At 48.4% G+C, this 19,841-nt stretch overlaps 1 protein-coding gene across 3 annotated transcripts in view; it reads right to left on the reverse strand.

The window, feature by feature from the left end:
- SEC16B (SEC16 homolog B, endoplasmic reticulum export factor) overlaps positions 1–8,561 on the reverse strand; it is a 276,625-nt gene extending 268,064 nt beyond the window's left edge. For all 3 annotated transcript variants that reach the window (XR_012724949.1, XM_075320161.1, XM_075320162.1), the window contains exon 1: positions 8,487–8,561. The gene's annotated coding sequence lies outside the window, so the exon portion shown is untranslated. The remainder of the gene's footprint in view (positions 1–8,486) is intronic.
- Between the last annotated feature and the right edge of the window lie 11,280 nt (positions 8,562–19,841).

Genomic DNA, 19,841 nt, shown 5'->3' on the forward strand with positions numbered 1-19,841 from the left:
GGCAGTCAGAGAGTGGAACAGGTGACTACGGGAGGTAGTGAGGGCAGTCAGAGAGTGGAACAGGTGACTACGGGAGGTAGTGAGGGCAGTCAGAGAGTGGAACAGGTGACTACGGGAGGTAGTGAGGGCAGTCAGAGAGTGGAACAGGTGACTACGGGAGGTAGTGAGGGCAGTCAGAGAGTGGAACAGGTGACTACGGGAGGTAGTGAGGGCAGTCAGAGAGTGGAACAGGTGACTACGGGAGGTAGTGAGAACAGTCAGAGAGTGGAACAGGTGACTACGGGAGGTAGTGAGGGCAGTCAGAGAGTGGAACAGGTGACTACGGGAGGTAGTGAGGGCAGTCAGAGAGTGGAACAGGTGACTACGGGAGGTAGTGAGGGCAGTCAGAGAGTGGAACAGGTGACTACGGGAGGTAGTGAGAACAGTCAGAGAGTGGAACAGGTGACTACGGGAGGTAGTGAGGGCAGTCAGAGAGTGGAACAGGTGACTACGGGAGGTAGTGAGGGCAGTCAGAGAGTGGAACAGGTGACTACGGGAGGTAGTGAGGGCAGTCAGAGAGTGCAACAGGTAACTACGGGAGGTAGTGAAAGAGTCAGAGAGTGGAACAGGTGACTACGGGAGGTAGTGACAGCAGTCAGAGAGGGGAACAGGCAACCACAAGAGGTATTGACAGCAGTCAGAGAGGGGAACAGGTGAGCACGGGAGGCAGTGAGGGCAGTCAGAGAGTGCAACAGGCGACAACGGGAGGTAGTGAGGGCAGTCAAAGAGTGGAACAGGCGACAATGGGAGGCAGTGAGGACAGTCGGAAAGTAGAACAGGAGACCACGGGAGGTAGTGAGGGCAGTCATAGAGGGGAACAGGAGACCATGGGAGGTAGTGAGGGAAGTCAGAGAGTGGAACAGGCAACTACGGGAGATAGTGAGAGCAGTCAAAGTGGGGAACAGGCGACCTCGGGAGGTAGGAGGTAGTGAGGGCAGTCAGAGAATGGAACAGGCAACAATGGGAGATAGTGAGGACAGGCAGAGCGTAAAACAGGAGACCACGGGAGGTAGTGAGGGTAGTCAGAGAGTGGAACAGGCGACCACGGGAGGTAGTGAGGGCAGTCAGAGAGTGGAACAGGTGACCATGAGAGGTAGTGAGCTCTCCATCAATGGAAATCTTCAAAAGGAAAATGGATAAACTTTAGGTCCCTTCCAACTTCACCATTCTATGATTCTGTGATATCAAATCCAAGCTCATATAGTGATATGGAAAAATACTTTGGTGCTGGAATACTAATTAGAATTTGTTCTGCTGTTCTCTGCTATCACCTTACACTGACTACTTCTCATATAAACCTGTAGACTGTGTTCATTGTGACGGTAAAATCCCATTTTCTATTTATTGTTAATTAATCTATGTATCATAATAAACATGTCAAATGTGCAATTACAGGAATCTGCTGCTGAAGGCAAACAAACAAGGAAGCAATCAGAGAAATGATCAGAGCCGCAGAACAGCAGCAAGTGAGCAGGATGCTGCAGGGGGAGCTAGAGAGCAGGTCAGTGCTGTACACAATGTTGCAGGGGGAGCTAGAGAGCAGGTCAGTGCTGCACAGGATGCTGCAGGGGGAGCTAGAGAGCAGGTCAATGCTGCACAGGGTGCTGCAGGGGGAGCTAGAGAGCAGGTCAATGCTGCACAGGGTGCTGCAGGGGGAGCTAGAGAGCAGGTCAATGCTGCACAGGATGCTGCAGGGGGAGCTAGAGAGCAGGTCAATGCTGCACAGGATGCTGCAGGGGGAGCTAGAGAGCAGGTCAATGCTGCACAGGGTGCTGCAGGGGGAGCTAGAGAGCAGGTCAGTGCTGCACAGGATGCTGCAGGGGGAGCTAGAGAGCAGGTCAGTGCTGTACACAATGCTGCAGGGGGAGCTAGAGAGCAGGTCAATGCTGCACAGGGTGCTGCAGGGGGAGCTAGAGAGCAGGTCAATGCTGCACAGGATGCTGCAGGGGGAGCTAGAGAGCAGGTTAATGCTGTACACAATGCTGCAGGGGGAGCTAGAGAGCAGGTCAATGCTGCACAGGGTGCTGCAGGGGGAGCTAGAGAGCAGGTCAGTGCTGCACATGATGCTGCAGGGGGAGCTAGAGAGCAGGTCAATGCTGCACAGGGTGCTGCAGGGGGAGATAGAGAGCAGGTCAGTGCTGCACATGATGCTACAGGGGGAGCTAGTGAGCAGGTTAGTGCTGCACACGATGCTGCAGGGGGAGCTAGAGAGCAGGTCAATGCTGCACAGGGTGCTGCAGGGGGAGCTAGAGAGCAGGTCAGCGCTGCACATGATGCTGCAGGGGGGGCTAGTGAGCAGGTCAATGCTGCACAGGATGCTGCAAGGGGAGCTAGAGAGCAGGTCAGTGCTGCACATAATGCTGCAGGGGGAGCTAGTGAGCAGGTCCGTGCTGCACATGATGCTGCAGGAGGAGATAGAGAGCAAGTCATTGCTGCACAGGATGCTGCAGGAGGAGCTAGAGAGCAGGTCAGTGCTGCACAGGATGCTGCAGGGGGAGATAGAGAGCATGTCAGTGCTGCACATGATGCTGCAGGGGGAGCTAGAGAGCAGGTCAGTGCTGCACAGGATGCTGCAGGGGGAGATAGAGAGCAGGTCAGTGCTGCACAGGATGCTGCAGGAGGAGCTAGAGAGCAGGTCAGTGCTGCACAGGATGCTGCAGGAGGAGCTAGAGAGCAGGTCAGTGCTGCACAGGATGCTGCAGGGGGAGCTAGAGAGCAGGTCAGTGCTGCACAGGATGCTGCAGGAGGAGCTAGAGAGCAGGTCAGTGCTGCACAGGATGCTGCATGGGGAGCTAGAGAGCAGGTCTGTGCTGCACATGATGCTGCAGGGGGAGCTAGAGAGCAGGTCAGTGCTGCACAGGATGCTGCAGGGGGAGATAGAGAGCAGGTCAGTGCTGCACAGGATGCTGCAGGAGGAGAGCTAGAGAGCAGGTCAGTGCTGCACAGGATGCTGCAGGGGGAGATAGAGAGCAGGTCAATGCCGCACATAATGCTGCAGGGGGAGCTAAAGAGCAGGTCAGTGCTGCACATGATGCTACAGGGGGAGCTAGAGAGCAGGTCATTGCTGCACAGGAGGCTGCAGGTGGAGCTAGAGAGCAGGTCAATGCTGCACATAATGCCGCAGGGGGAGCTAGAGAGCAGGTCACTGCTGCACAGGATGCTGCAGGAGGAGCTAGAGAGCAGGTCAGTGCTGCACAGGATGCTGCAGGGGGAGCTAGAGAGCAGGTCTGTGCTGCACATGATGCTGCAGGGGGAGCTAGAGAGCAGGTCAGTGCTGCACAGGATGCTGCAGGGGGAGATAGAGAGCAGGTCAGTGCTGCACAGGATGCTGCAGGAGGAGCTAGAGAGCAGGTCAGTGCTGCACAGGATGCTGCAGGAGGAGATAGAGAGCAGGTCAATGCCGCACATGATGCTGCAGGGGGAGCTAAAGAGCAGGTCAGTGCTGCACATGATGCTACAGGGGGAGCTAGAGAGCAGGTCATTGCTGCACAGGAGGCTGCAGGGGGAGCTAGAGAGCAGGTCAATGCTGCACATAATGCCGCAGGGGGAGCTAGAGAGCAGGTCAATGCTGCACATAATGCTGCAGGGGGAGCTAGAGAGCAGGTCAATGCCGCACATGATGCTGCAGGGGGAGCTAGAGAGCAGGTCTTTGCTGCACATGATGTTGCAGGGGGAGCTAGAGAGCAGGTCAGTGCTGCACAGGATGCTGCAGGGGGAGCTAGAGAGCAGGTCAATGCTGCACATAATGCCGCAGGGGGAGCTAGAGAACAGGTCAATGCCGCACATGATGCTGCAGGGGGAGCTAGAGAGCAGGTGTTTGCTGCACATGATGTTGCAGGGGGAGCTAGAGAGCAGGTCAGTGCTGCACAGGATGCTGCAGGGGGAGCTAGAGAGCAGGTCAGTGCTGCACAGGATGCTGCAGGGGGAGCTAGAGAGCAGGTCAATGCTGCACATAATGCCACAGGGGGAGCTAGAGAGCAGGACAATGCTGCACATGATGTTGCAGGGGGAGCTAGAGAGCAGGTCAATGCCGCACATGATGCTGCAGGGGGAGCTAGAGAGCAGGTCAATGCTGCACAGGATGCTGCAGGGGGAGATAGAGAGCAGATCAGTGCTGCACACGATGCTGCAGGGGGAGCTAGTGAGCAAGTCAGTGTTGCACATTATGCTACAGGGGGAGCTAGAGAGAAGGTCAGTGCTGCACAGGATGCTGCAGGGGGAGCTAGTGAGCAAGTCAGTGCTGCACATTATGCTGCAAGGGGAGCTAGTGAGCAGGTCAATGTTGCACAGGATACTGCAGGGGGAGCTAGAGAGCAGATCAGTGCTGCACAGGATGCTGCAGGGGGAGATAGAGAGCAGGGCAATGCTGCACATGATGCTGCAGGGGGAGCTAGAGGCAGGTCCAATGCAGCACAGGATGCTGCAAGGGGAGCTAGTGAGCAGGTCAATGTTGCACAGGATACTGCAGGGGGAGCTAGAGAGTAGGTCAATGCTGCACAGGATGCTGCAGGGGGAGATAGAGAGCAGGTCAGTTCTGCACATGATGCTGCAGGGGGAGCTAGAGAGCAGGTCAGTGCTGCACAGGATGCTGCAGGGGGAGATAGAGAGCAGGTTAGTGCTGCACAGGATGCTGCAGGAGGAGCTAGAGAGCAGGTCAGTGCTGCACAGGATGCTGCAGGAGGAGCTAGAGAGCAGGTCAGTGCTGCACAGGATGCTGCAGGAGGAGCTAGAGAGCAGGTCAGTGCTGCACAGGATGCTGCAGGAGGAGCTAGAGAGCAGGTCAGTGCTGCACAGGATGCTGCAGGGGGAGATAGAGAGCAGGTCAATGCCGCACATGATGCTGCAGGGGGAGCTAAAGAGCAGGTCAGTGCTGCACATGATGCTACAGGGGGAGCTAGAGAGCAGGTCATTGCTGCACAGGAGGTTGCAGGGGGAGCTAGAGAGCAGGTCAATGCTGCACATGATGCTGCAGGGGGAGCTAAAGAGCAGGTCAGTGCTGCACATGATGCTACAGGGGGAGCTAGAGAGCAGGTCATTGCTGCACAGGAGGCTGCAGGGGGAGCTAGAGAGCAGGTCAATGCTGCACATAATGCCGCAGGGGGAGCTAGAGAGCAGGTCAATGCTGCACATAATGCCGCAGGGGGAGCTAGAGAGCAGGTCAGTGATGCACAGGATGCCGCAGGGGGAGCTAGAGAGCAGGTCTGTGCTGCACAGGATGCTGCAGGAGGAGCTAGAGAGCAGGTCAGTGCTGCACAGGATGCTGCAGGGGGAGCTAGAGAGCAGGTCTGTGCTGCACATGATGCTGCAGGGGGAGCTAGAGAGCAGGTCAGTGCTGCACAGGATGCTGCAGGGGGAGATAGAGAGCAGGTCAGTGATGCACAGGATGCTGCAGGAGGAGCTAGAGAGCAGGTCAGTGCTGCACAGGATTCTGCAGGAGGAGATAGAGAGCAGGTCAATGCCGCACATGATGCTGCAGGGGGAGCTAAAGAGCAGGTCAGTGCTGCACATGATGCTACAGGGGGAGCTAGAGAGCAGGTCATTGCTGCACAGGAGGCTGCAGGGGGAGCTAGAGAGCAGGTCAATGCTGCACATAATGCCGCAGGGGGAGCTAGAGAGCAGGTCAATGCTGCACATAATGCCGCAGGGGGAGCTAGAGAGCAGGTCAATGCCACACATGATGCTGCAGGGGGAGCTAGAGAGCAGGTCTTTGCTGCACATGATGTTGCAGGGGGAGCTAGAGAGCAGGTCAGTGCTGCACAGGATGCTGCAGGGGGAGCTAGAGAGCAGGTCAGTGCTGCACAGGATGCTGCAGGGGGAGGTAGAGAGCAGGTCAATGCTGCACATAATGCCACAGGGGGAGCTAGAGAGCAGGTCAATGCTGCACATGATGTTGCAGGGGGAGCTAGAGAGCAGGTCAATGCCGCACATGATGCTGCAGGGGGAGCTAGAGAGCAGGTAAATGCAGCACAGGATGCTGCAGGGGGAGATAGAGAGCAGATCAGTGCTGCACACGATGCTGCAGGGGGAGCTACTGAGCAAGTCAGTGCTGCAGATTATGCTACAGGGGGAGCTAGTGAGCAAGTCAGTGCTGCACATTATGCTGCAAGGGGAGCTAGTGAGCAGGTCAATGTTGCACAGGATACTGCAGGGGGAGCTAGAGAGCAGATCAGTGCTGCACAGGATGCTGCAGGGGGAGATAGAGAGCAGGGCAATGCTGCACATGATGCTGCAGGGGGAGCTAGAGGCAGGTCCAATGCAGCACAGGATGCTGCAAGGGGAGCTAGTGAGCAGGTCAATGTTGCACAGGATACTGCAGGGGGAGCTAGAGAGTAGGTCAATGCTGCACAGGATGCTGCAGGGGGAGATAGAGAGCAGGTCCGTGCTGCATAGGATACAGCAGGGGGAGCTAGAGAGCAGGTCAGGGCTGCACAGGATGCTGCAGGGGGAGCTAGAGAGCAGGTCAGTGCTGCACATGATGCTGCAGGGGGAGCTAGTGAGCAGGTCAATGTTGCACAGGATACTGCAGGGGAGCTAGAGAGTAGGTCAATGCTGCACAGGATGCTGCAGGGGGAGATAGAGAGCAGGTCAGTGCTGCACATGATACTGCAGGGGGAGCTAGAGAGCAGGTCAGTGCTGCACAGGATGCTGCAGGGGGAGCTAGAGAGCAGGTCAGTGCTGCACACGATAAAAAAAAAACAGCACTATAAAAATTGTAATTAAAAAAGGGTTTTTATTGACCCATATAATTACAAATGTAGTGATAGTAAATAGTCTGTACCCATTTTATCTATTTATCTATCATCTATGTATCTATCTATCCCTCTATCTATCTATCCCTCTATCTATCTATCTCTCTATCTATCTATCTCTCTATCTATCTATCTATCTCTCTATCTATCCCTCTATCTATCTATCCCTCTATCTATCTATCCCTCTATCTATCTATCCCTCTATCTATCTATCTATCTCTCTATCTATCTATCCCTCTATCTATCTATCCCTCTATCTATCTATCTATCTCTCTATCTATCTATCCCTCTATCTATCTATCCCTCTATCTATCTCTCTATCTATCCCTCTATCTATCTATCCCTCTATCTATCTATCCCTCTATCTATCTATCCCTCTATCTATCTATCTATCTCTCTATCTATCTATCCCTCTATCTATCTATCCCTCTATCTATCTATCCCTCTATCTATCTATCCCTCTATCTATCTATCCCTCTATCTATCTATCTATCTCTCTATCTATCTATCCCTCTATCTATCTATCCCTCTATCTATCTATCCCTCTATCTATCTATCCCTCTATCTATCTATCTATCTCTCTATCTATCTATCCCTCTATCTATCTATCCCTCTATCTATCTATCTATCTCTCTATCTATCTATCCCTCTATCTATCTATCCCTCTATCTATCTCTCTATCTATCCCTCTATCTATCTATCCCTCTATCTATCTATCCCTCTATCTATCTATCCCTCTATCTATCTATCTATCTCTCTATCTATCTATCCCTCTATCTATCTATCCCTCTATCTATCTATCCCTCTATCTATCTATCCCTCTATCTATCTATCCCTCTATCTATCTATCTATCTCTCTATCTATCTATCCCTCTATCTATCTATCCCTCTATCTATCTATCCCTCTATCTATCTATCCCTCTATCTATCTCTCTATCTATCTATCTATCCCTCTATCTATCTATCTATCTATCTATCTCTCTATCTATCTATCTATCTATCTATCTATCTATCCCTCTATCTATCTATCTATCTATCTATCTAGGATTCTATCTATCTATCTATCTATCTATCTATCCATGATACCTATCCATCCATCTATATTATCTCTACATATCTATATGATCGATCTATATTATCTATATGCAGTATGTATCTTATGATCTATGCGTCCATCTATCTGCAGTATATATATTTCATCTATATATGTATCTATCTATAATCTAGCTATATAATCCACCCATCTGATCTATCTAATCTATCTGCAGTTTCTATCAATCTATATGATCTATATTATCTATATCTATCCGCAGTATCTATATGATCTAGCCATCTATCCAAATGATCTACTGTATCTATATTATCTCTATATGATCTATTGTAGCTCCTACCCATCAATCTATCCATATATCTATGTATTATCTCTCTCCCTCTATTAATCTAGCCATAGCTATCCATTCATTTATCTCATATTCTCTTATAGCTTATCATGCGTATTATACAGGATGTGACAATCCATTCCCATATATCTATAGATTCTGCGCTCTCCATGTATCTACATTCTCCAGCTCTTTCCCCCTATGGCTGTGCCAGCTCAGGCAGGATCCGGCAGTGAGGGACAGCCAGCACCGGGCGGCAGTGAGGGACAGCCAGCACCGGGCGGCAGTGAGCAGCGCCCGCACCGTGATGGATACTCACAGCATCTGCCGGCAGGAGCTCAGTGTTATCAGCAGCACGCGGCCACATGACTCCGCCCATTACCTGACTGCCACGTCAACGGCCGGAACCTGAGAGAGGAAGACGTTTGTTTCTGCACGGAATTATAAAATCATTGCACATCGGAATGGCTTTAGCGCCATCTTGAGAAGGTCAAAGTGCTGCTAATTATATCAGTTAAATATTTTAGTTGTAAATTAATTTACTTGGAGCCGAAGTATAAAAATGAATAATGTTAATTGCATTATTTTTGGATTATTAAGATTACCTTTAACTTTGCAAAACTTTTAGTTATTGGGTTATTATTACTTTGCTTTTTTTGTACTGCTTCTATCCATATTTTACACTTACCTCTTATTCTGTAGAATTATTTTAATAGATGAATACATAGATAACAATAAAAATAAAAGCAGGAGATTTTTATTTTATTTTAGATAGCTGGAGATAGATAATAGATGATAGATAGATAATGGATAGAGAGAGAGGGAGATAGATAGAGAGATAGATAGATAGATGATAGATAGAAAGAGATAAAGAGAGAGATAGGTAAATAGATAATAAATGGATAGAGATAGATGATAGATAGATATGTCGCGGGTGGCGGGGCCCTGCGCTCGCTAACGCTCGGGTCCGGCGCTGCTGCTGCTGCTCGGTGGCTCGATCGGTGGGCCGGATCCGGGGACTCGAGCGGCGCTCCTCGCCCGTGAGTGAAAAGGGGGTGGTTTGTTTGGGGATTTAGTCCGTGACGCCACCCACGGGTTGTGGTGAAGATGGGCACCACCGCTGCTGGTGACGGGGATCCCGGAAGCGATGGTAGGGAGCAGCTGGGATGTTGTTTTCCCCCTCTGTGGGTAGGGGTTGGTGGTCCCGGGGCCCGGTGGTGTGACGGGGAGGCAGGGTTGGTGAGGTGCAGGGTTGCAGGGACAGCGCGGCGCGGTGCCGGATGGCACGGGTGTACTTGTGGCGCCCTGGACAAGCCAGGACGTCACAGGTACTACAACAACACACCCCACACCACGGTTAGGCACATCAGTCACACACATAAATCCTTGTTGCCTCCCTCCAGGGGCTGATGTCCACACCAGGTGGGGTGGAGCCAGGCGGTTGGCCCCACCCACCGAGGAGTTCACAGTCCTGGAGGCGGGAAAAGAGAGCAGAACAGTTTGGAGAGTTAAGGAAGTGGTAGTGGAGCAGACTGGCCGTGTCCGGGTACGTGGCCCGGGCACAGAAACAGCAAGGGTGATAGACGGTGGTGACCGTCTGCAGGCGAGGCCGATTGACGCATTGGCGGTGGCCCGCCGGTACCGGTCTGGGGAGCGAAGAGAAGCCAGCACCACTCGGCAGGGCCTACGGACCCCGACCAGGCTTGGAGTCGCCGTTAAACCGGTAAAATCCGTCAGCGACGGGGACCTCCGGGGTTTCCCAGCAGCAAAGACCCGACTGAAGGCAACCGCTCAACCGTGAAGGGAAATACAGCTACCGCCACAGCTAGAGTTCTCAGGGCCAGAGCCTGCGGGCAAAAAGGGGCTCCTCTGGCGAATACACCGCTGGGGATCGGGCTACCGGTGGGAAGTCATCGGAGCCGACAACACAACACAGGTGCAGGGAGAGACAGTCACCGCCAACCTACCGGGAGTGACCATCGCAGCCGGCTGCGGGACCCTACCATCCAGCCGTTTGTTTTACCAGAGACTCCGTCTACATCATTGGCTGAGTGAGTACCATCGTGCCGTCTGGCACCGCGCTGCCCTCCCGCGACCCTGCACCTCACCAAACCCCGCCATCTACCTTTCAGTCACCATCACCGGGCCCCGGGACCACCAAAACCCCCTACCGACGGAGGGGAGAGAAACATCTCGGCTGCTCCCTGTCATCGCTCCCGGGATCCCCGTCCAGAGCAGCGGTGGTGTCCCCAACCTCACCACAAACCGTGGGTGGCGTCACGGACAACATCCCCAAACTAAACCATCCCCTTTTCACTCACGGGGGACAAGTGCCGCTCGAGTCCCCGGATCCGGCCCACCGCTCGAGCCACCGAGCAGCAGTAACAGCAGTGCCGGACCCGAGCGTGGTGAGCGCAGCGTCCTCTCAGCGTGAGCGTACTCACTCAGCAAGAGATGCACAAAGTCTCTGGTAAACCAAACGGCTGGATGGATGGGTCCCGCAGCCGGCTGCTGTGTCTCTCCCCGGACAGGTGATGGTGGCTGTCTCTCCCTGCACCTTTGTGTACTGTTTTGACTACGATGGGTCCCCAACGGTAGTCCGCTCTCCGGTGTATGGATGCCGGAGGAGCCCATTCTGTCTGCAGGCGCTGGCCCTTGGGTCTCTAGCCTGTGGCGGTGGCTGTATACCCTCACAGTGCGGACGATTGCCTTCTAACGGGTCTTGGGTAGTTAGGAAACCCCTGGGGTTCCTGTCACACTCAGATTTGACTGTTAACGGCGGCTCCAAGCCTAGTCGGGGTCCGATGGCCCTGCCTGTGTGTGCTAGCTTCACTTCGCTCCCCGGTCGGTACCGGCGGGCCACCGCCTGACCCCGGTCCTACGGTTCTGCGTTGATCCACCACTCCTGCAGACGGCCCCACCGTCTGCCAACCTTGCTGTCAGTGCCTGGGCCACAAACCCAGACACTCTCCACTTTACTCCTCTCACTTCAGCCTCCTGAACTTCACTGCTCCTTTTCCCGCCTCCAGGCCTGTGAACTCCTCAGTGGGTGGGGCCAACTGCCTGGCTCCGCCCCACCTGGTGTGGACATCAGACCCTGGAGGGAGGCAACAAGGGTTTTGTATCTGGCTAATGTAACTGTCTGGGGGGTGGGGGTGTGTGTGTGTGTGTGTGTGTTACCTGTGACGGCCTGGCTAGTCCAGGGCGCCACATATACATTACAGTTCAAAAGTTTGGGGTCACCCAGAAAATTTTGTCTTTTCCATGAAAAATCCTACTTTTATTTATCAAATGAGTTGCATAATGAATAAGAAATACAGTCCAGACATTGACGAGGTTAGCAATAGTGATTTTCACTTGAAATAATAATTTTCTCTTCACACTTTGCTTTTGGCACAGAATGCTCCTTTTCAGAAATTTCAGCTTTGTGGACCTTTGGCATTCTAGCTGTTAATTTGCAGCGGTAATCTGGAGATATTTCTCCCCATGCTTCCCCTTCCCCTCCCCCACAAGTTGGATTGGCTTGATGGGTACTTTTTGCGCACCATACGGTCAAGCTGCTCCCACAACAGCTCAATAGGGTTGAGATCTGGTGACTGGGCTCGCCCCTCCATTACAGATAGAATACCAGCTGCCGGCTTCTTCCCTAAATAGTTTGTGCATAATTTGGAGGTGTGCTTTGGGTCATTTTCCTGTTGTAGGATGAAATTGGCTCCATTCAATCGCTGTCCACAGGGTATGGCAAGGCGTTGCAAAATGGAGTGATAGCCTTCCCTATTCAAAATACCTTTTACCTTGTACAAATCTCCAATTTTACCAGCACCAAAGCAATGCCCAGACCATCACATTACCTCCACCATGCTTGACAGATGGCGTCAGGCACTCTTCCAGCATATTTTCACTTTTTCCGCATCTCACAAAAGTTCTTCTGTGTGATCCAAACACCTCAAACTTCGATGCATCTATCCATAACACTTTTTTCCAATCTTCCTCTGACCAATGTCTGTGTTCTTTTGCCCATATTAATCTTTTCCTTTTATTAGCCAGTCTCAGACATGGCTTTTTCTTTGCCACTCTGTCTTGAAGGCCAGCATCCCGGAGTCTCCTCTTCACTGTAGATGTTGACACTGGAGTTTTGTGGGTACTATTTAATTAAGCGGCCAGTTGAGGACCTGTGAGGTGTCGATTTCTCAAACTAGAGACTCTAATGTTCTTGTCTTGTTGCTCAGTTGTGCAGCGCGGCCCCCCACTTCTCTTTCTACTCTCTTTAGAGCCTGTTTGTGCTCTCCTCAGAAGGGAGTAGTACATACCGTTGTAGGAAATCTTCAGTTTCTTGGCAATTTCTTGCATGAATATCCTTCATTTCTAAGAACAAGAATAGACTGTCGAGTTTCACGTGAAAGTTCTCTTTTTCTGGCCATTTTGAGAGTTTAATTGAACAAATGTAATGCTCTAGATTTTCAACTAGCTCAAAGGAAGGTCAGTTTTATAGCTTCTCTAATCAGCAAAACTGTTTTCAGCTGTGCAAACATACTTGCACAAGGGTTTGAGGAATTTCTAAACATCCATTAGCCTTCTAACACAGTTAGCAAATACAATGTACCATTAGAACACTGGAGTGGTGATTGTTGGAAATGGAAATGGACCTCTATACACCTATGTAGATATTGCATTAATAACCAGACGTTTGCAGCTGGAATAGTCATTTACCACATTCACAATGTATAGAGTGTATTTCTGTTTAATTTAATGTTAGCTTCAGTGAAAAAAAATTTGCTTTTTTTTAAGAAATAAGGAAATATCTAAGTGACCCTAAACTTTTGAACTGTAGTGTAGATAGCTAGCTAGATAGATAGATAGATAGATAGATAGAGGCATAGATAGAGGGATAGATAGATAGATAGAGGGATAGATAGATAGATAGATAGATAGATAGATAGATAGATAGACAGATAGATAGATAGATAGATAGATAGATAGATAGAGGGATAGATAGATAGATAGAGGGATAGATAGATAGATAGATAGATAGATAGATAGATAGAGGCATAGATAGAGGGATAGATAGATAGATAGAGGGATAGATAGATAGATAGATAGAGGCATAAATAGATAGATAGATAGATGATAGATAGATAGATAGAGGGATAGATAGATAGATAGATGATAGATAGATAGAGGGATAGATAGATAGATAGATGATAGATAGATAGATAGAGGGATAGATAGATAGATAGATAGATAGAGGGATAGATAGATAGATAGATAGATAGATGATAGATAGATAGATAGAGGGATAGATAGATAGATAGATAGATGATAGATAGATAGATAGAGGGATAGATAGATAGATAGATAGAGGTATAAATAGATAGAGGTATAAATAGATAGATAGAGGGATATATAGATAGATGGATAGATAGATAGATAGATAGATAAATAGAGGGATAGATAGATAATAGATAGATAGATAGATACATGGATAGATATATAGATAGATAGAGGGATAGATAGAGGTATAAATAGATAGAGGGATATATAGATAGATAGATAGAGGCATAGATAGATAGATAGATAGATAGATAGATAGAGGGATATAGAGATAGATGGATAGATAGATAGATAAATAGAGGGATAGATAGATAATAGATAGATAGATAGATAGATACATGGATAGATAGATAGATAGATAGATAGAGGGATAGATAGATAGATAGATAGAGGTATAAATAGATAGAGGGATATATAGATAGATAGATAGATACATAGATAGATAGATACATAGATGGATAGATAGATAGATAGATAAATAGATAGAGGGATAGATAGATAGATAGATAGATAGAGGTATAAATAGATAGAGAGATAGATAGATAGATAGATAGATGGATAGATGATAGATAGATAGATAGATAGATGGATAGATGATAGATAGATAGATAGATAGAGGCATAAAAAGATAGATAGATAGATGGATAGATAGATAGATAGAGGCATAGATAGATAGATAGATAGATAGATAGAGGCATAGATAGATAGATAGATAGATAGATAGATAGATAGATAGATAGAGGGATATATAGATAGAGGGATATATAGATAGATAGATAGATAGATAGAGGGATATATAGATAGATGGATAGATGATAGATAGATAGATAGAGGCATAAAAAGATAGATAGATAGATGGATAGATAGATAGATAGAGGCATAGATAGATAGATAGATAGATAGATAGAGGCATAGATAGATAGATAGATAGATAGATAGATAGATAGATAGATAGAGGGATATATAGATAGAGGGATATATAGATAGATAGATAGATAGATAGAGGGATATATAGATAGAGGCATAAATAGATAGATAGATAGAGGCATAGATAGATAGATAGAGGCATAGATAGATAGATAGATAGATAGATAGATAGATAGATAGATAGATAGATAGATAGAAGGATATATAGATAGATGGATAGATGATAGATAGACAATAGATAGATTCAAACATAATAGGTAAAAACATTTTTAATAGATTAATACATTTATTTTTCATTGTTTTTATTGCTTTATTTTCCTGAGTGCATTGACCAAATGAGTCTATTTTTTATTTATTCAGTATTCATTATCTTTTAGTTTTTTGCTGTTTTTTTAATTTGGGAAAAACGGTGATTTTGACTAAATTATTGTCATAGTCCTGCCTTCCCCACACACAGAAGGGGTTTATCATTTGACTGCTTTTTTATGTACTGAAATATGTCAGTCTGTTGTTGGACTTAATGGGAGTACAATGGTAGCAGCATGGGTTTTTTTGGTAGGAGACCACCTGCCATGTTAAGTCATTGGTACCCCACAACTGTGTCTCCCTGGGCTTTGATGGTTGTCAGAAAAGTCCTGGATCGTCTTTTCTTAGAATTCTGCACTTTGCCTCTGTTATTCCTAGGGTGGGGTCATCATCACCTCACAGGTGAGATACTGGATAAATAACTTTTTATGTAAGAATATTTGCAGAGAAGGTTTTCAGTATCTGCTGCTGTCTGTGCCGATATTCACTGTAACATCTTCCTGCTGTCAGTGATATCTGTGCCTACTGCTAAATCCCAAGGCGTGGTGTACTGGCGCCATCTGGTGGTCACATGGTGAAACAACTGAAACATTACTGTTCCAAGCAGAAGACTCTTCAGGAATTGCTCCTTTTATATAGACTTTTGGAAACCTGACGCTTTTAGTATTTTTTGGTTGCTTCTACAGCACTTTTTCAAGTTTTTTTTTTAGCGTTTTTATATTTTTTTCTCTGCAATTTTTCAGACTTTTTTTTAAAATACATTAGACAAGAAAACATTCACATGTTTTAAAACAAAAAAGCTGACAAAACGGTCAAAAATACTCCTAAGCGTTTTCTAGGCATCTTTTCAGCTTTCTAATTAACTTCTATGGTAAACAGAAAGGCGGGCTTTGCACACTACGACATCGCAGGTGCGATGTCGGTGGAGTCAAATCGAAAGTGACGCACATCCGGCGTCACTGTCGACATCGTAGTGTGTAAAGCCTTTTACATACGATTAACGAGCGCAAAAGCGTCATTATCGTATGATCGGTGTAGGGTCCGACATTTCCTTAATGCCGCTGCTGCGACGGTACGATGTTGTTCCTCGTTCCTGCGGCAGCACACATCGCTGTGTGAGAAGCCGCAGGAGCGAGGAACATCTCCTACCTGCGTCCAACGGCTATGCGGAAGGACGGAGGTTGGCGGGATGTTTATGTCCCGCTCATCTCCGCCCCTCTGCTTCTATTGGCTGCGAGCCGTGTGACGTCGCTATGACGTCGTACAACCCGCCCCCTTAGTAAGGAGGCGGTTTGCCGGCCAGAGCGATGTCGCAGGGCAGGTGAGTGCATGTGAATCTGCCGTAGCGATAATGTTCGCTACGGCAGCAATCACAAGATATCGCAGCTGCGACGGGGGCGGGGACTATCGCACTCGGCATCGTTACCATCGGCTTGCGATGTCACAACGTGCAAAGTACCCCAAAGAATTCATCATCTTTCCCCTATCTCAATCTAGCACTCCACCAGACCTATCCATCAGAGTAAATGACTGCTAACTCTCCCCAGTCCCGCGTGCTCGCTGCCTGGTGGTAAACCTCGACTCTGGTCTCTTCTCCAAGCCACATATTCAAGCACTCTCCACCTCCTGCCAACTCCAACTCTAAAATATTTCCTGGATCCAAAGATTCCTTAACCAAGAAACTGCAAAAACACTACCTCCTGCTCTCTGACTTCTCTTCTAAGGCTATGTGCCCACGCTGCGGAAAATACGCGGATTTTGCCGCGGATTTCTCGCGGAAAAGCCGCGGATTTCCCGAAAATCTGCAGCTCAGGCACTTCCCAGCCATTTCTATGGCATTTTGGAAATGCTGTGCCCACGCTGCGGATTTTGATCCGGAAAAATCTGCAACATGTCAATTATTGTTGCGGATTTTCATCCGGATTTTGGCTTTAAAATTGGGAAAAAAAAAATCCGCACCAAAATCCGCATCAAATCCGCGGCAATTCCGCGGTAAATCCGCGGCAAATCCGCACCTTTGAAAAGGTGCGGATTTTGCGGGAAAGCTGCGGATTTTGATGCAGAAAAATCCGCAGCTACATTCTCCCGTGGACACATAGCCTTACAGTCTCGCACACCTACAATCTATCCTAAACTCTGCTGGCCAACTAATCCACCTGTCCCCCCGCTATTCTCCAGCCTCTCTTCTCTGCCAATTCTTTCACTGGCTTCCCATTGCCCAAAGACTCCGTTTCAGAACCCTAACCATGATATATAAAGCCATCCACAACCTGTCTCCTCCATACATTTGTGACCTAGTCTCCCGGTATTTACTTGCACACAACCTCTGATCCTCACAAGATCTCCCTCTCTACTCTTATCTCCTCTTCCCACAATCACATAGATTTCTCCTGCTCTTCTCCCATGCTCTGGAAAGTGTCGCGGGCGGGGAGGAGGGTGTCAGCACCGCGCTCACCCCTCTGCTCGGGTCCGGCTGCTGCTGCTGCTCAGTGGTGGCTCGAGCGGTGGGCCGGATCCCGGGGGTTCTCGAGCGGCACTCCTCGCCCGTGAGTGAAAGGGGATTGGGTTGTTGGGATATTGTCTATTGTCCGTGACGCCACCCACGGTTGTGGTGATTTGTTAGCACCACCGCTGCTCAGTGTAGGGATCCCGGGAGTGATGGTGTGAAGCAGCAAGTTATTGTGTTGCCCCTCCGTGGGTAGGGGTTGGTGATCCCGGGGCCCAGTGATGAGGTGGGAGATGCAGGGCTTGGTGGGCGCAGGGACGTAGGGGGGCAGCGCTGTGCCTTGCGGCACTGTGGTACTCACTCAGCCTGAGACGTTGACACAGTTCTCGGTAAAACACACGGCTGGAAAGACGGTTCCCACGGACGGCTGCACTTGCTTTCCCCAGTAGGTGACGGTGATGTCCCTTTTCCTGCACCTGATATGGTTGATGGTTTCGATGGGTTCCCACCGGTAACCCGCTCCCCGGCTTCAAGCTGGGCCGGAGGAGCTCTACTCTTTGCCCGCAGGCGCTGGCCCTTAGAAACTGGTGCCCTGGCGGTGGCGGTGTCTCTACTGTAATGGTTGGGATGTTGCCTTCAATCGGGACTTGGTTGTTGGGGGATCGACGTCCCCTTCACTGACGGATTTGGCAAATTATGGCGACTCCTAGCCTTGCCGGGGTCCGAGAGGCCCCTGCCCTGGTGCTGACTGTCCTTTGTACACTGCTCCAGACCGCCGGGCCACCACCCGTCCGCGGTCCTTCCAGGAACTTCCAAACGGTCACCCCTCCGGACAATCACCGCCGTTGCTGACCTTGCTGACTCTGTCCTGCACACAGCTGGACCACTTCAGGCTTTCTTACTGTCACCGCTCTTACTGTCCTCCTTTACCACTTTACTTCCTTCACTTCCACTTCCTTAACTCAACTGCACTGTTTACTCAAGCTCTCCCTGAGCTAAACTTCCACTCCTTCCACTTCCTCCTCCAAACTCTGTCTGCCTGGTTCTTCCCGCCTCCAGAGCTGTGAACTCCTCGGTGGGCGGAGCCAACCACCTGGCCCACCCCCTGGTGTGAACATCAGCCCCTGGAGGAAGGCAACAAGGATTTTTGGTTAGCTTTGATGTTCCTAACTGGGGTGTAGGGTGTGGTGGTGTGTTGACCTGTGACCCCTGGCTTGCCCAGGGCGTCACAAAAGCACTACCCCAACACATCAGACTCTCACCTACCATGGAAACCTTCAAAAGGAACCTGAAGACCAGGGCCGCCCTCAGGTTTTTGTGGGCCCTGGGCAAAAGAATCTCAGTGGGCCCCATGCACATACACAGATACCGATACAGTCATACGTACATATACAGTGCTGGCCAAAAGTATTGGCACCCCTGCAATTCTGTCAGATAATACTCAGTCTCTTCCTGAAAATGATTGCAATCACAAATTCTTTGGTATTATTATCATCATTTAATTTGTCTTCGATGAAAAAAAATTAAAAAAAATTGTCATAAACCCAAATTGGATATAATTCCACACCAAACATAAAAAGGGGGTGGACAAAAGTATTGGCACTGTTTGAAAAATCATGTGATGCTTCTCTAATTTGTGTAATTAACAGTACCTGTAACTTACCTGTGGCACCTAACAGGTGTTGGTGCGGGAACTGGGGATGTTATGTGTGTACAATGGTACCGGCATTGAGTTTCCAGGTCCCTGGGGGCTAGGCCCTGCATCTGTGACAGGATGCAGTACCTAGTAGTGGCCTAAAGCGTTCAGGGGCGCTACGCAAGCACTTCATACGTTTTTGATAAGTGGCGTCTCTTGAATACTCAAGTGTAAAAATGTGATAATAATAAGGGAATCTGGTAATTCAGCAAAAAAAAACTTCAGCCAGATGGCAATAAGTCAGTTGAAAAATAAAACAATAAACTAAGTTTTTGTTGCTTTTGCTGACTTTTTTATATATAATTTTTTTTATTTTTTTTTTTTTAAGAAATTGCATGCAAAACCCACACTACTGTTTTTTGCTATTTTTTTTTTAAAGAGGAAGCTCTTTAAAAAAAAAATAACAAAAAACAGTAGTGTGGGTTTTGCATGCAATTTCTTAAAAAAAAAAAAAATAAATAAAATAAAATATATAAAAAAAAACAGTAAAAATTCTTGCAAAAAGCTGATGGAAATCATGAAAACTACAGTGTATGCGATTGACGCAAAAAGGTTAATTCACACAGTGGTGCTCACTAAAGCAGTTAATTCTAAAGCAGGGCCTTTCTACTGCTAAAATCTCCAAAACTTGCGGAACACGGGGATATTTTCGGCTTTCATCGCTGTGATAAGCCTATGATAGCAATCACAGCCCCGCCAGCAGAAAATTACCGGCTCGGCTCAGCTCACTGCGTCTCCTCTCACTTGTGATTTTCTAAAAAGAGTGACAGGGACCTGCTGAGAGATCTGTCCTTACTGTGAAAAACCGTCACCTATAGAAAAAAAAATATAATACATTTTTCATTTTTTTTTCTTAACCCTGATATAGTTAGATTCAGGGTTAGGATTCTATAAGCTATATGAGTCCTCATAATTGACCTACTTGTCCTGATCTTTCTCACATTAAAAAAATTCAAAGAAAAATATGA

This window comes from Anomaloglossus baeobatrachus, chromosome 8 (assembly GCF_048569485.1).
Source record: "Anomaloglossus baeobatrachus isolate aAnoBae1 chromosome 8, aAnoBae1.hap1, whole genome shotgun sequence".
In the NCBI taxonomy this organism is placed as follows: domain Eukaryota; kingdom Metazoa; phylum Chordata; class Amphibia; order Anura; family Aromobatidae; genus Anomaloglossus; species Anomaloglossus baeobatrachus.